We start from the raw sequence: 16,604 nt of genomic DNA on the forward strand, positions 1-16,604 counted from the left end.
GCTCGTTACTATTGGGAGAAAATGAATAAAAGGTAGAGAGGGGCTCTCCGCATTATTTTTTGCAACTATATGTGAATCTACAATCATCTCAAAAGGATAAATTTAGTTTGACATCTATACATATACACATACACACCAACCATGGCCTCAAGTTCAGTTACAGAAATAAAGAGTGTAACAGCTAGGTGTATCTGTTCCTTACTGGTTATGTACGTGTTTGTGCACAAATTATTCAGCTATTGACGATACTTTCCAAATTCATACTTCTTCTCTTTGTGTTTCTAGGACTGGGATTCTACAAACCACATTTCCACTTTTTTAGCTTCTTCTGTCTTTAGCCAGAAAAAGGAGGCAATACAGGGAGACCATACTCTGAAGAAGGAAGAGATTCGTTCCTTCCTATGTGCCTCCTGTGGTCTTTCTCCCTGTTTTATGTCCCTCCAAGCACCACACAAGAACATATCTTCTTGACCTGAGACCAGAAGTCCTTCAAGCAGTTGACTCTAACTTGCCTTTTTCCAACACTTGCAACACCGGTCGCACAGAACAAGTCTCAGCAAACTCTTGCTGTTAAGTTTTGCCAGAGAGTGAATATTTGAGACTTTGCTGCCCGTACTATTTGTAACAACTATTCAACTCTGTCATTGTTGCATGACAGCAACACAAACAATACATAAATCAATGAGTGTGGCAAGTGTAACTTTACTTATGGACACTGAAATTTGAATTTCATATAAGTTTCACGTGCCACAAAATATTACCACTGTTACAAGTTGCATTGTGCATCCAAAAAAAGATAAGTGGAAGTCCTAATCCCCTGTGCCTGTGAATGTGATCTTATTTGGAAATAAGGTCTTTCCAGATGTAATCAAGTGAAGGTGAGGTCAGTAGGTTGGGCTTTACTCCGATAGGACTGCCATTCCTATAAGCAGAGGAAAGCATCTCGTAAACACACAGACACACAGAAGAACAGTGTGTGAAGAGATTGGAGGTATATAACTGGAAGACAAGGAGCGCCAAGGGTTGCTGGCTGCTGCTAAGGCTAAAGAGAAGACAGGAAACATCCTACCCAGACTCAGGGGGAGCATGGTTCTGCTGACAATTTGATTGCGGATTTTGAGGCTCCAGCACTGTGCAAGCATAAATTTCTATGATTTTTAAGCCACCCAGTTTGTGACACTTATTATGGTGGCCTTAGGAAAGCAATACAATTATTCTTTTTGTTTTTTTCCAACCATTTAAAAAGGTATGAACCATTCTTAACTCATGGGCCATACAAAAACCAGACTGTGGGCTGGATTTGGCCTATGGGCCATAGTTTGCAGGCCTCTGTCACAGAGTCTCCCTCCACCCCCCCCCCCCGCCCCCGCCGCCAAGATATCATCACCAACCAAGGAGTGCTCTCTACGACATAAGCTGCAGCCCCACACTACTGTATTTCAGTAACTCCAATCTCGTTCCCTTCTCCCCCACTCCTAGGGGAAGGGAGCTGTTTTCTGTAATTGCTTCCATTATAACTTGCTATTCTCTTTCCCCCTTCAGTTGTCTAGTTAATAATTTTATATCTAGTTAATAATTATTTGTGTTAGTTTCTCTCTTTTACAATAACTATGCGATTTCTTTCCTCCTGACCAGAACTTGATTGGTCTAATTTCTTTTTTAAAAAAATGCTTCAAGATTTTGCATAAAGTGTACTGACCTTCAAGGCTTTGGGGATGTCTTGGTAATTATTAAATTTAATTTTAGGTAATTATGACAAGTCTTCACAGAGCTGGAATTTCTGACATAAAAATTGCTACCTTATTTGTCACAAACTTTAATTAATAATCACTTTTGCTTAATAGACTCATTCCTCTGAGGATCCCCCAAATGCTTAAGAAGGTGTAAAGAATTAATTCTACATTATACTAAAGAAGGAATGAAGCTGCCAGTGTCTCATAAAGTTTAACATGCACCTGTCCTTGGACCCAGGAATCCCATCTTACATATTTACCCAAAAGAAACAAAAGCACATGCTTATGAAAACACTTACATAAAATGTTCACAGCAGCCTATTCATAAAAGCAGAAATCTGGCAACAACCCAAGTGTCTACTAATGGGAAAATGGATAAACACATTGAGGTATATCCATATAATGAACTACTGTATGCAGAACAACATGGATAAATCCCAAAACATTATGTTGAGCAAAAGAGACAAGACACAAAAGACTTTGTGTGAATTTGTTTATAAGTCTAAGAATAGTTAAGACTAAGGAAGAGAGGCAGGGAGGGTGGGGAGGGAGGTCTAAGAACAGTTAAGACTAATCTATGGTGATAGAAATCAAAGAATGAGCCCTTGGAGCAGAAGAATATTGACTACAAAGAGGCAAGAGAGAATTCTGGGAGTGACAGAAATAGATCGTGATTGGGGTCAAGGCTATAGAGACATATATTTGTCAAAGCTCATTGATCTGCACTATTCATGGGTACATTCCACTTTATGTAAATTTTACTGAAAAGTTTTAAGAATAAACAAAGAAAAAAATAGTCTCTAATTTTCATACCTGAAATTACCATAGCATAACTTTTGAAATTGTAGACTCTAAACCTTTAGAAGGCAAGCACCAAAATGATCTTGTTTATTTTACATAAATTGTAACATGATGTGACACATATCTTGACCCACGAAGCATTCGTGTTAGAAGTGTAAGCATTTTCAAACATATGAGGAAGGCATAGATTTCAAATGAAATCTGTGTACATAACTCAAGTTTGGCCTCCCTTCCCTCCCTCCCTCCCTTGATCTTTCCCTCCCTCCCTCTCTTGTTTTGCATCTTCAGAAGCAAATTTATTCTCAAATTAATGAAACCTGCCCTTCAAAGCCCTTCATTGCGTGTATTCCTATAAAGCTCAGTTAGGAGCCCTAACAATGTGTTGCCATAGTCCTATGATTTTGTAAAATTATATAAAAAGGAAAAAATTAACCATATTGGGTTCAAACCATTCTCTTTCCATTTTGCCTTTTCCCTTGATCATACATTGCTCTGTATCAAGTTTGTGGGAGTGGCTGCTGACATTCTGGGGATTCAGCTAAGTTGAGTTTGGAGTACATTTTCTTTTTTTTTTTTTTGAGTTGGGAATATATTTAATTAGGATTTTATGTGGTATATATATATTTATGTTGTTTACAGTCACTTCTTTGTAGGGTTAATTGCCAACTATCCCATTTAGGAATGACTTCCTAGGGTACTTCTACTGCTTACCTTGCCAATTTGCCCTCAACTCAAAGATTCAGGACCAGAGGTCATATTGCAATAAGAACATGTTCTGAGGCAGCCAACACCAGTGGAGAGGGGAAGAGAAAAGAGTGAAATATACCAAGGTGGAGGCTAGTCTGTGAAAATTCTTTCGATAATTATACGCACAAATTTGGCAATAGAAGATTCAACTGTCATCCACTAGTCAAAACAGAAGATTTTCAGGAGCCTGGGTGGCTCAGTTGAGTGTCCAACTCTTGATTTAGGCTCAGGCCATGATCCCAGGGTCATGGGATTGAGCCCTGCGTTGCATTCTGGGCTGAGCATGGAACCTGCTTAGAATTCTCTCTCTCTCTCCCTCTTCTTCTGTCCCTCTCCCCTGCTCATGCTCCCTCTCTCTCTACAATAAAATTTTTTAAATAATAAATAAATAAAATAAATATATAAACAAACAGAAGCTTTTGCTGGGGATGTATTTGATAATGTAGTGTATATAATTATGAATGTACAATTTTGTTCTTTCTGTGGAAACCACTTGACCTGTTATTTATTAGAATTCTTGTATTTGCAAAGTATAAACCTATAAAGGTATTAAAATATTGAATGTATTTATGTGAGATGTTCATGTTTTATGCATTTAACTATCAATAATAAGCATACATTTTTAAATCGTCTAGGTAGAAAAAAGTCTTCTTTCTTATTTAGGAAATATTTCTTATGTAGGAAATAATTCCTATTCTTAAAAGAATTACAAAATCACCACATAAAAAGGTGATCAAAAATACACAGCCTAGAAAATATCGAAGAAAAATTTTATTCAGGTTATTAATATTAACTAATCAAATTGGACTTGGTAATGTTTGTGGTATTTGTCTACATTTAAAAAGTGGAATTTCTTATTTCTTTTTCAATCTTAAATAAATAATTCATTTTTCAATTTAAATGCTTTAAACAGGCCACCAAATTTCATAAGCTTCAGGTCCATCTTATTTCACCACTGGATGGGGTGACCAAAAAAATGTCAACAATCTAAAAAAGACAAAAATAAATAAATAAAAACCAAGAAAACAAGGAAATAAAGATGTAGAGGAATAAACAGTCAATAAGCTAGAGCCATAAGGGCAATCAGAAATGGAGGCATTTCACACCCCTTTTCTGAATAATACTTGCTTTCTCTTTATATCCTGTTACTTAGCCATAATTTCTTCCTTTATGATCTCAAACAGTAATAAAGCAAGTCACAAAAAGGTAGGCAGAGTATGATCATGAATTTAAAAAATCTACAAATATGTGTAAAGAAATAAAACTTATATAAATATTATCAAATGAATTTAGAAAGGATCCAGAAAGATCCCATTGAATTTTATAATCAGCCCATAGCCTCCAGTTTTAGAACAATGGTTGACAGAAGGTAGATACTGAGTAAATAGTTGATGAATTAATTAACAATTAATTCATGAATTAATTCAGTCCATAGCTTTAAAACAAAAAAATTAAATGTACAAAAATACAAATAAGTAAAGACAAGTAGAAACAACCTAAAATCTGCCACTCAAAAAACCGTTGTTTACATTTTGGTGCATTTTTATATACCCATATATAAAAATTTTTAATTTTTAAATACCCAATATTTAAAAAAAAAAATTTCAGTCAAAAGTACCAGGGCATCTTTCCATACCAGGAAGTATATACCTAAATAATTTCTTTTTTTTTTAATATAATTTATTGTCAAACTGGCTTCCATACAACACCCAGTGCTCATCCCAACAGGTGCCCTCCTCAATGCCCATCATCCACTTCCCCCTCTCCCCCACCACCCCCCCATCAACCCTCAGTTTGTTCTCTGTATTTAAGAGCCTTTTATGGTTTGCCTCCCTCCCTCTCTGTTTGTAACTTTTTTCCCCTTCCCCTCTTTTTTCCCTTTCCCCTCCCCCACGGTCTTCTGTTGAGTTTCTCAAGATCCACATATGAGTGAAAACATATGGTATCTGTCTTTCTCTGACTGACTTATTTCACTTAGCATAATACCCTCCAGTTCCGTCCACGGAATTGCAGCAGCAATACCTAAATAATTTCTAATGGCTACATTCTATTCTAGCATTCATAATCTTTTATGATAAAATTACTTAATTTAATTCCTTAATTTAATTGCAGGAGCCAGCATAGTGCTGTTTCCTTACCATGAATCATTCAGAATGAACTACTACACAATGGCTAGAGATGGGTGAATACCTCCCCAAGCCCCTCCCAAAGCCCCTCCCCAAGCTCCTCTGGTTGACTTTCCCTATCTGGCCCTTTACTGTGGCACGCCTCTCTTACCAAAATTAGGTTAGCAAACATGCCAGAAAAAATTGAGTCTGCTTTCCTCAATCTCCAGGGGACAGGAGCCTGATATTGAGCCAAAAGTATTACTTCTGAAAAGAGAGATGCTTTCGTTGCTCACTTTTGGATGGATTCCTCACCAGTCTTTTAAACCAAAGGCAAAAATGTCATCATTTCTCTGCCCCAGGTAAGGTACTGAACCATACGTATTGACAGCATTCTATTAACATCACAGAACATGACACAACCTTTTGCCTTAAGGAATAAGGGAAATACCAATGTAGTCCTCAGTGACCTAAAGAACTGGGTCTCTGTAACTTTCTGCCATGAAGTTTATAGGAAAGGATCCAATGGCAAATTTAAAACTCTCTTCTTCATTGAAATATCCACGGAGACTCCCTGCCTACTCTAAGATATAGGCTCCTCCACTTCTCTGAGTTCAGGCAGCATTCATACCCTCCTAGTAGTATTAGGTACCTTGTACTGTGTTATGTCATAGGCTGTACCTTTGCAAGATCCCGGAGGGCAGGTGCTGTATCTTATGCTAATCTGTGTGCCCCATAAAACCTGTGCAGGGCTTGATAAATCATAAAAGTTCTGAAAAGTGGGGGGCGGGGGGGGGTTGGAGATGAGTAATAGGATGGAGTCTTTAAAAAGGTCAAAAGAGGCATGTGGGTGGCTCAGTCAGTTGAGCATCTGACTTCGGTTCTGGTCATGATCTCACGGCTCATGAGTTCAAGCCCCATGACAGCTGGGAGCCTGGCGCCTGCTTCAGTTTCTGTGTCTCCCTCTCTCACTGCCCCTTTCCTGCTCGTGCTCTCTCTCTCGCCTTCAAAAATAAATATTTTTTGAAAAGCTTTTAAAAAGTAAAAAAAAAAAAAAAAAAAGGCCTCCGTAAAGATAAGATATTCTAGATCTTAGAACAGTTTACCTAATTATTAGATCCTCCTCTTACATTTGTATTCTGAAACTGAAAACCTAAAGGTGGTGTAATGTTAATGTTTGTGGGGAACCCCTTGCCCAAACTCTGGCTCTGGATTTGTCTGGATTAGAGTTGATAAAGTGTCCAACTCCAAGGAGGGTACAGTCCCTGGGAAGTCACTTGAACACCTTGTCCCACCAGGCCCTGGCCTGGGGTCAGCCCAAATGTGTCTTTAAGGGACACAGACACCCTGAGGAACTCCAGGTCCCAAAGATGGCCTGGCCCTCCCTCGGAAGCTGACCCAGAAGACCAAAGCAGATCTGCCTTGTTCACTCCACCTAACTTCCCCTAAGCTCTTCTTAACACGACAGATCACCACAACCCAAACAGTCAGCTTCTGCCTGCAGGAACAGGCCTGCTCCGGACACCCATGTCTGCGGTGGTGTTACGCCCACAATCAAGCAGATGAGAACCCCATGAGCTCAGCCCTGCACCGACCAGACCTGGAAAGGCACCAGAGGAGCCACAACTTAAGAAGACATATGAAGGTGGGGTGACAGGAATGTGAGAGACACCCAGCAACTTCATTTTGAAGAGTCACAAAGGAATGGAGGGTGTTTAGCCAAGAAGGGAAAAGGCATGGGGAGCTGTCTCGTACAATTTGAAGGAAGAAGTTATATGAATGAAATCAACCACTCCAAAGCCAACCAGATGGCAGAATTAGAAGCGGTGAGTGAAACTCATCCCAGGCAGATGCCTTAGTCTGGATTCCTTACAAAACAGATTTTAAGGCAAAGCTTAGGTATTACTGCTTTACTTAGGAGTGCAATCTGAGAGGGGAAAAAAAGGTAAAGGAAAAGACACGTGAGGGAGAACAAACACAATGTAGTACATTACCAAGCTACGCAGAACTTCCCCCAAAACACAGCTGGCCACACAGGACGTTTCTGGTGAGGTGGAGGGAGAAGGGCAATGTACTATGGAGCGTAGTACACCAGGAAGAGCTAGCAATTTATCTTCTGGATCCTTCCTGTCTCTATTCTCTCTCCACATGGTATAAACACCCCCACACTCCTTAGTTATCATCCTCTGCCCCTTTGAGGGGCACTGGGAGAGACCAGAGTCCCCACCACTCCAGTGGGATCTACTTGGGGCACCAGAGCTGCCTCAGCTTCTATGTAGTGAGTGTGACCACCCAGGGGGAGGTCAGAGACAACTGGAGGGCAAGGAGATGAGGTCACTGCAATGGCGGCAGCAGCCACACCTTTTAGAGCTGCAGGAATGGGAGTAAGCAGAGTTAGCCTTGGGGGGCTGAGGACAGGCAAGGCTAAGCAGATACAGGTTGGTTCACAGACCACACCAGCTCAGCAGGTTTTAGTAACATGTGATTTTCTGACACCCACAACCATCCAATAATGGAAAAGCCCAGCGCTTCTCAAACATTAAAGAGTATGTGCATACCTGCGGATCTTGTCAAATCCAAGTCTGGGTGAAGCCTCAAATCCAGCATTTCTAACTAATTCACGGGCAATGTCCTGGTGCTGCTCCTTACACTGCACTTTGAATATTAAAGGGATGGTCTCTGGGGCACCTGGGTGGCTCAGTCTGCTAAGCATCCAGCTCTTGACTTCGCCTCAGGTCATGATCTTATGGTTCGAGGGTTTGGGACTCGCATTGGGCTCTGTGCTCACAGCATGGAGACTGCTTGGGATTCTTTCTGCCTCCTCTCTTTCCGCCCTTCCCCTACTCATGTGCTCTGTCTCTCTGTCCCTCAAAATAAATCAATTGACTTTAAATAAAATAAAAGAATTAAGTGGATGGTCTGTCTCACAAAGTAGTGGCTACGTGTGTTTTAGCAGATCCTGCTTGATCTTCTTTACAAAAATCAGGCATTTTGCAGAAAGTTCTGCTTGGGATGAAAGGCAGAACCAAATGACCACTATAGAACCCTCCAAATGTAAGTATTGACTTACCTTCCAAAATCCGATAAATACTAAACCAATGATGAATGATAAAAGAGTTAACAAAGAAGAAATGCGTAGCTTTGACCTTACTCATTGCTCACTTTTCAATGACTCCTTATCAGACCCAGAGCACAATTAGCCCAGACCCTGACTGAAGTTTAGAGTTTTGCCTAGTGACAACTGACCAGGAATAGATGTAATTCAGACACTAATTAACATGACTGATGCTTTTCTCATCATCTCTTTTCTAATATCCATTCTCACCCACAAGAAACTCCAGGGATAAATGCAGAGATGTTAAAAGGTATAGACAGGATATCTAGAATCATTTAGAAACGTTGTCCTCCAGAGATTCATGGGAAGGAAGTCAAATTTCAAATAGAAATGCAATCATTTCTCTTCCTTCCCTAAAGAGTAAAAACAGAAATAAGGGGCGCCTGGGTGGCGCAGTCGGTTAAGCGTCCGACTTCAGCCAGGTCATGATCTCGCGGTCCGTGAGTTCGAGCCCCGCGTCGGGCTCTGGGCTGATGGCTCGGAGCCTGGAGCCTGTTTCCGATTCTGTGTCTCCCTCTCTCTCTGCCCCTCGCCCGTTCATGCTCTGTCTCTCTCTGTCCCAAAAATAAATAAACGTCGAAAAAAACAGAAATAAAATCTCCTCAGCCCGGAAACGTAGGGAATGGGAGTTTTCTGGATAGCTGAGTCTTCTAGCAACACAAAAGTCAACCCTTAAGAGTTACCTTTTTCTGTTTTTATTCCAAATTATCCCTAACCACTTAGAACTGCTCTCGAAATTTGAATTACAGATCATTACTTCTCCTTACTTTTCAATTACTTTCTCAAATTCTTATATTGTCTACCATCAGGATGCAGGGCGTCAGCCTCTTAAGTCTCTTCGCTTACTGTCTCCAAGAGCTGGGGCTTTGGTGCTCGTTAGAGCTTACACAGAGCAGACACAACTGGAAGTCAGATCAAATTATAGCTGCCATTGCTCCTCTCTGCCACATGGTGGCACTGTTGAAGACGGGTTCTACACAGAGAGCGTGTCCCCACCCAAAGCGCCTTCGCTGGTCTAGACACCCCCTCAAGATTTCTGTGGTTCCCTGAGAAAGGACCTCCCCATCTCCTAGGGCTAGGCTCAGCTCTACGGTTGCAGCTCTTTTTTCCTGCTCTTTCTCATCACACACATCCACCTCCCAGGGTGCTGGCCAGTGCCCAGGGATGCTGTTAGGTACAAATTCCAACATCTACCACCTCGCAGAATCCTTTTCTCCCTTCTCCAAAGAGGGATGTACGGTTAGGAGTTAAGCCTTCATAAGACAAAAGGTCTTATTACACCCTCTCTCTCTTGCACAATCTGTGCTAACCTTTCTTAAGAAATCTAAGCCTCCCATGCATTTCCCTGATTTCTTAGGCAAGAGATACTGAACATAACTTAACTCCGTATTTATGTCTCCAGGCCACCATTATGAAGAACGTTGTGGTTTGGTTTGATTTGGCTTAGTGTTGTTTGTTTGTTTGTTTTTAGGGAAGTATACAAGTGCCTTTTACATTAGGAAAATTAGAGGTTTAGAGAACTTCCTTTGACAACTCATATCACAGAGCTCATATCTGGGGGGAGACTTGACTTCAAATCTATCTCTGGCCTGCCGCTGTGTCTTTTCTCACAACACGCCCTCGCTGCCTCCCTGCCCAGGGCTCTGCGACACAGATCATCATGCTTCTTCTTTAACCTTACTCTTTCAGTTAGTTTTGTTTTGTTTTGTTTTGTTTTTGACATGCATATCTTTATGTTCCAAATTTACTACCTTTTCTCCAAAAGTGAGCTATACTTTCCCATTTCTGTGCCTTTGCTCACGTTCCCATTTTCCTGAACTGCTCTTTAGTTCATCTCTGCCTTTCAAAACTCCAACCATTCTTTAAGGCCCAACCCCACACGTTAACTCCTCCCTGGGGTCTTTTAAAATCCCTCCCACTGAATGTGATCTCTTCCTCCATCAAACCCCCACAGCATTTTATGCATATTTTCCTATCCCATTCCTATATTGCAGGCATTGCAGGGCATCTAAATGGATTTCTTTAATTTTTTATTTCTTGCAGCACCTTGAATAGCATCTCATACTTAGTAAGTATTGAGTAAACACTTGTTTAATGAAATTTCATTGCCAAAGGCATCCCTCAATTTTTAGTAAAATTCTCCCTCCAACCTGAACTTGGTCCCATTTAGTGTCAATTCCCAGGAGGACTCAATACAAAAAAGGAAATACAAAACAGGAAGTAAAAGATGAGACGGAGGGCATTTTTGATAGGTTGCATAAGTTCCAAGTGGTTTGGAGAACTTAGGAACTTCTAGTGACACACACGTTCAGTGATCTCACAGCATAAAAGAAAGTCTTGCAACTGAAAAGGACAAATGGGCAACTGTGGAAGATGAGAATAGGGATGTCATTGCATAAAGCTGGTCACATTCTCTTCCCTTGGGTACCATGATGCCACACTCAGTTTGTTCTCCTGATATCTCACTGCTCCCAGTGCCCTCTCCTCAATCTCCTAGTGCTGGAGCCCCAGGACTTGGTCTCACCTCTTCTATTATTCTCTTTATACACCTTCTCCATTGGAGGGTGACTTTTGCCACCTGAGCAATTTAAGCTCCACTGGAACTAAGGAGGGGCAGAGACAGGGACTGGCCAGTGTCATTCTGCCATCATAACATATTTCCAGCTTCTGACATTGGCAATGACTTGTACAGTGGTGCGTGGATGAAACCAGAAAATTCTGCATTTAGATGCCCTCTGGGACATATGATAATTTGCAAGACTGGTAGATAAAATCAAGTACATATTTGCTTGAGACAGATAAAAAAAAAAACCATGAACCAATGTCTCTCTCTCTCTCTGCTTTCCTTGATGGTAATCAGAAAACTCTACAAACAGTCTTAGACCTCATAAGGCAAGTCACTGTTTGCTTACACATACTAAATGTTTTGTCCTTTGGGGCCCTTTTGAAGATGGAAGAGAGTCAAAATTGCAACAGCCCAATAAATGATGCTCATTTATTGCATCACTGCTAATTTGAACCCTGCCACTCAAAACACATAGAATGCTGATTACTGTGCATTCTTCTACAGTGGAAGGAGCAGCTAGGTCTCTGGTAAAAAGCCAGGCAGGTTTCCCCTAGGATACATGCATGCTGGCGTGTTTGTGTGTGTGTGTGTCTGTATATGTGTGTGAATGTGTGTGTACCTGATGTGTATGAAGGTCTCCCCTTACCCCAAACTTTAACTGCATTCAACTGCATTCTCCAGGGGTAGCTACTGAACCAACTAGCTTTCTTCTTTGCAACGTACCCAAAAAATCTCCAAATACATGGGTTGGTGAGGACCCTTCCCAACTTCTTAGATCTGTGCCTGGATCTTTTTGCTGAAAGGGCAGACCTACGCCGGCCGACTCCATCTTGTTCTGTGTCCTCCACCTTGACCACGCCTCCTCCCCTTGAGTAACCTCCCCCTCACCCGTTCAAACTTCCCAATCAAAACATGCCCGGAGACCTGCATAACAGGACTCCAACCCTTCCCCAGCCAATCGGCCGAGGCCACGACCCTTCCCCAGCCAATTGGCTGAGGCCACAGCCATTACCTCACCAACTGCCCCTAGACCCCAATAAAACCTTTGTGCTTTTGAAACTCGCTCTCTCTCCCCAGCATCTCACCACTGCGTGGGTGCAGGTAGGGGATTGAGCTCGAGCTAGCTTGAATAAAGGCTCTTTTGCTTTTGCATCGGACTCAGCTCCCTGGTGGTCTTTGGGGATCACGAATTCTGGGCATAACACTTGCCACTGTGAGAATTTTAACAATAGTACCAGATAGAAGACAAATGGTAAATAGGGAAAACCACGAACAAAAGTTAATTTCTATATAGAAACATATTTAAGTCATTTTAAAAACTGTCTTTAAAACCTGAAACCCATCAATGTTTATTTAAAACGTCATAGGAAAATATGAGTCTCCTAAGGCATAAACTCTGTCCTCTCAGAATGAAACTCTGGTTATTTTACGACCTCCACTGCCTTGAAAAATTGTTCTATCATGTTCTGGATCTGAAGGATCTAAAGTATACAGGTTTAGAACGGAGGAATCTAAGCCACATTGTCATGGACAGTGGTTCCCTAAATGTTTTTAACTACACACCTTCAACAAAACATATTTGAGCACTCACCCTATTTATGTATACTTATTTGTAAACTATATATATGTATTACTGTCAGACTATCCTATTAACTATGTAATAAAATGGAGATAGACATTAATCTCCAAAATAATTAGAGAATTAGTTAAAATAAACATCACTATTTTTAAAATTATTTCATTTATTAATGGTACAAAAAAACCTTTCTGCCCCTCCCAGAAATCTAATAGTACTGTTGTTAGCGACGGCTGTGATTGAACACATTTCATTGTTTGTGAACTTTGGGCTTGTATTCATGTGCTGAAAGCCTAGTTTCAAATGTCTTTCTAGTGTTAATGCCTTCACAGTATCATGAACTGATACCTCAAAGCATAATACATAATGACCAAGCCCCACTGCTAATGAGACTGGATGTGAATCTGTATTAGTCAGCTCGGGCTGCCATGATGAAGTACCATAGATTGGGTGGCTTCAACCACAGGAACTTATTTTCTCACAAAGCTAGAAGCCAGAAGTCATGACTGATGAAGGTGTTGGCAGGGCTGGTTCCTTCTTGGAGCTGTAAGGGAAGAATCTTTTCCAGGCCTCTTGCCTTGGCTAGTAAATGGCCATCGTCTCCCCATGTCTTCACATGGTCTTCCCTCTGTGCATATTTCTGTGTCCAAATTCTTTGTATAAGAACACCAGTCATAGTGAATAGAACCCACCTGACTGACCTCATTTTAACTTGATTACTTCTGTAAAGATCCTATCTCCAAATAAGGCTACGTTCTGAGGGACTGGAGGTTTGGATTTCAGCATATGAACTGGGGGACGGGCACAACGCCGCCTGTAACAAAATCTGTGTTTCAAATCGTTTGGTTCATAATTTTGAAGTTATGGGTCAACTTCATGTCAGAAGGGATCAGCTCCACCATTGGCTTTGAATTATGACCTAATATTACCTTTATTACAAGTTTTCACAACATAAATATCTTAAGGTCCTTGCTCACTTAACCAAGCTCACAGAAAGTGCAAAACATCACAAGATGCTGGAAAATAAACTAATGAATGGTGTCCCTGCTGTGTGACCAACACCCTTCCCTCATGATACCCTGACCGTCTAACATCTAGCCCAGTTAAAGTCACCACTAATTTCTTTATTGCCTAGAATAAAACTCTAATTCATTCTTTTTTTTAAGTTTTTAACTATTTATTTTGAGACAGAGAGAGAGAGAGAGAGCACCCAGGAGTGGGGGCGGGGGAGGCAGAGAGAATCCCAAGCAGGCTCCCCAATGTCAATGCAGAGCCAGACACGGAGTTTAATCCCACAAACTGTCAGATCATGACCTGAGCTAAAATCAAGAGTGAGACACTTAACCAATTCATTCTTTTTAATGTTTTAAATTATGGGTTCTTTTAAATATATGGGTTCTAATACCTAATATCTGATATCTCCACAGGGGAGACCTCTTACCTGGACCACACTTTGGAGAAACTACCCACACATTTTCATATTCAGACTGGCAAAGTGATATGAAAGAAGGGCCTTTGGCTACAACGTAGGCTGTAAAATCATGTTGAAGTCAAACCAAATCAAAAGAGCCCATAGCATTTATGGCTCTTCCTTCCTCTTCTTGTTGGCTCGGATACACAAGTATTTATTTCCTCCCCAGGTTTCCTAACAGTGGATGGAGAGTAACTCGGTCTGCTTCAGCACTGCCCCAGCGCCATGGGTCATGCTCCTCCAACCGCAGAGTTAGGAGCATTCATGGAAAATGTCACTCCGAAGATAGCAACACTGCCTGAGTCACGGTTTGATTGAATCTGTAGAATAATGTAATAGGAACTATGTTCTCCACAAAAGTCACAAGGCAATAATGACAACAGGAGTCGGGGCCGAAAGATGCCAAACATTCTGTCCAAGTCAATGAGGCAAACAGACAGGTTAATGCACTCAGTGCTGCAGGCATTGACTTCCTTGGAGGGAATGGCAATTTCCTGAAAAACTGCAGGGATAAAATCTATTGTTTATAGTAAACGTGGCCAAATGTATTGTAGCTCTGGGGGGCTAAGTGGGCCATCAAAAGAACAACAATGCAGGGCGCCTGGGTGGCTCAGTCAGTTAAGCCTCCAACTCTTGATTTCGGCTCAGGTCATGATCTCATGGTTGGTGAGTTTGAGCCCCACATTGGCCTCTGCACTGACAGGGTGGAGCCTGTTTGGGATTCTCTCTCTCTCTCCCCCTCTCCCTGTTCCTCCCCACTTCTGCTCTCCCTCTCTCTCTCTCAAAATAAACTTAAAAAAATTTTTTTCTTAAAAGAGCAACAATGCAGAGGTCAAATAATATACTCAGAGGAAATCAAGGGCCTGCCAAAGGGAAAGGAGCCCTCTCCAGGAGAGCAGGAGGAAATGCCATGTCAAGGTGCCCCTGTAGTTCTCAGAGCTGGTCATGCAGCCCAAGTGCAAAAACAGCAGGAAAAGCCAATTAAATGGAGACTGTGTTTGATGTGTTTCATCCTGCAAGTACATTCTAAGCTGGCACAAAGTAATTACTTTCTACCATTCTGGGTAGAAAGGAAATAGCATGGGTGGGCATTACAACCGCATCCGATTGGGATACAATGAAAGCAGAACCAAGGTTGGAGCCTTGGTTCTCTGTGACCGAGTGGCACTGACCTCATACGCTGCCCCACCTCATTGACCTAATTCCCAAGCACACCATGCCGCCTTGTGTTTTTATAATTTTTATTGATAGTCAAAGGATAAGCTCATGTCTCTGCTCTGCAAAACTTCTGCTGTCTCACTCAGAGCACTTTGACAACTGCATCTCTTGCACATATTTCTGCAACTATGTACACCTCAGGAGCTCGGGATTTTTTTTTTTTTTTTAATGCCAGCCTCCCCTACTAGACTATGAATTCACTAAGATCAGGGACCAAGTCTAACTCTTGTAGTTCCAGTGCCAACACACATCTTGACACTTACTGGGAGCTCTGCAAGTGTTTGGGGGACATAATGAATAATAACCTGACCTGCTGTTGAAAATGCTTCAAAGTATAATGTTGTTATACACATGGTCCCATGGACCCCTCACCACAAGCCTGTGGATTCATTATCAATATTCTCATTTTAAAGATGGGAAATGTGCGCTCACAGGAGGTAAGTGGCTTGGGCAAAGTGACAGAGCCTTTAGCAATAAAAGTAGGACCTCCACCCAGAGTTTCTGAGGCCAAAATTAATCAATGCTTTTTTTTTTTTTTTTTTTTTTTTTTACCACTCTGTCGAAGTCCAAGCCCTCTCCTTGTTTAAAGAAAGAGGCACTCATGCCCAATGGTAAGGGAAACAGGTTAAAGTTTGGTGTCTATAAATGAGAAGACTGGGACCTGTGAGTTCCTTTCTTATACTGATAGAAGTCCTGGAAGGGTAGGTAGGTGCCCCTGGATGGCTCAGTCAGTTAAGCATTGAACTTCAGCTCAAGTTGTGATCTCACAGATCGTGTGTTCAAGCCCCACACTGGGCTCTGCTTTGGGCTCTGCACTGACTGTGCGGAGCCTGTTTAGGATTCTCTCTCTCCCTCTCTCTGCCCCTCCCTTGCTCATGCTCTCTCTTTCTCAAAGTAAATAAATAAACTTAAAAAAAAAAAAAAGAGGAAGAAGAAGAAGTCCTGGGAGGGTATCCAGGTATTCGGTTCAATGAGTTCATGAACCAACGAACGAACAAACCGCCAGACTTGAAGGGACAGACAGCAGTTCTCATGCGATAGTACCACTTAGTACGGGCTTCAGATGTGGGGCCCAAAACGGGCACTGCATCACTTCAGCTGATGAGTGCCACATCCGCCTTGAGTTTCCTTAAGGAACTGTATGTAAAAAGATAGGCACGAGGCCCTGCCTGCCCAATGATCATTCCTACACAGTTGCCTGAGGACTCTGGACAGATATCCAGGGGTGAGAGTCTGGAGGGATCTCAAGGAGAGAGACTTTGGAGACAGATA

General features: G+C 41.7%; 1 long non-coding RNA gene across 2 annotated transcripts; it reads left to right on the top strand.

Annotated features, from left to right (window-relative positions):
• Window positions 1-7,001: 7,001 nt before the first annotated feature.
• On the top strand, window positions 7,002-15,835 carry LOC147580058 (uncharacterized). Of its 2 annotated transcripts, none has more exons than XR_015251874.1 (3): window positions 7,002-7,212; window positions 8,340-8,440; window positions 14,071-15,835. It is a non-coding gene; the product is annotated as an uncharacterized LOC147580058 (long non-coding RNA). The 2 variants fall into 2 exon arrangements; XR_015251875.1 differs by having other exon boundaries at window positions 8,343-8,440.
• Window positions 15,836-16,604: the final 769 nt, after the last annotated feature.

This window comes from Puma concolor, chromosome B3 (assembly GCF_028749965.1).
Source record: "Puma concolor isolate L17-30 chromosome B3, mPumCon1.1.hap2, whole genome shotgun sequence".
NCBI classification, from domain to species: domain Eukaryota; kingdom Metazoa; phylum Chordata; class Mammalia; order Carnivora; family Felidae; genus Puma; species Puma concolor.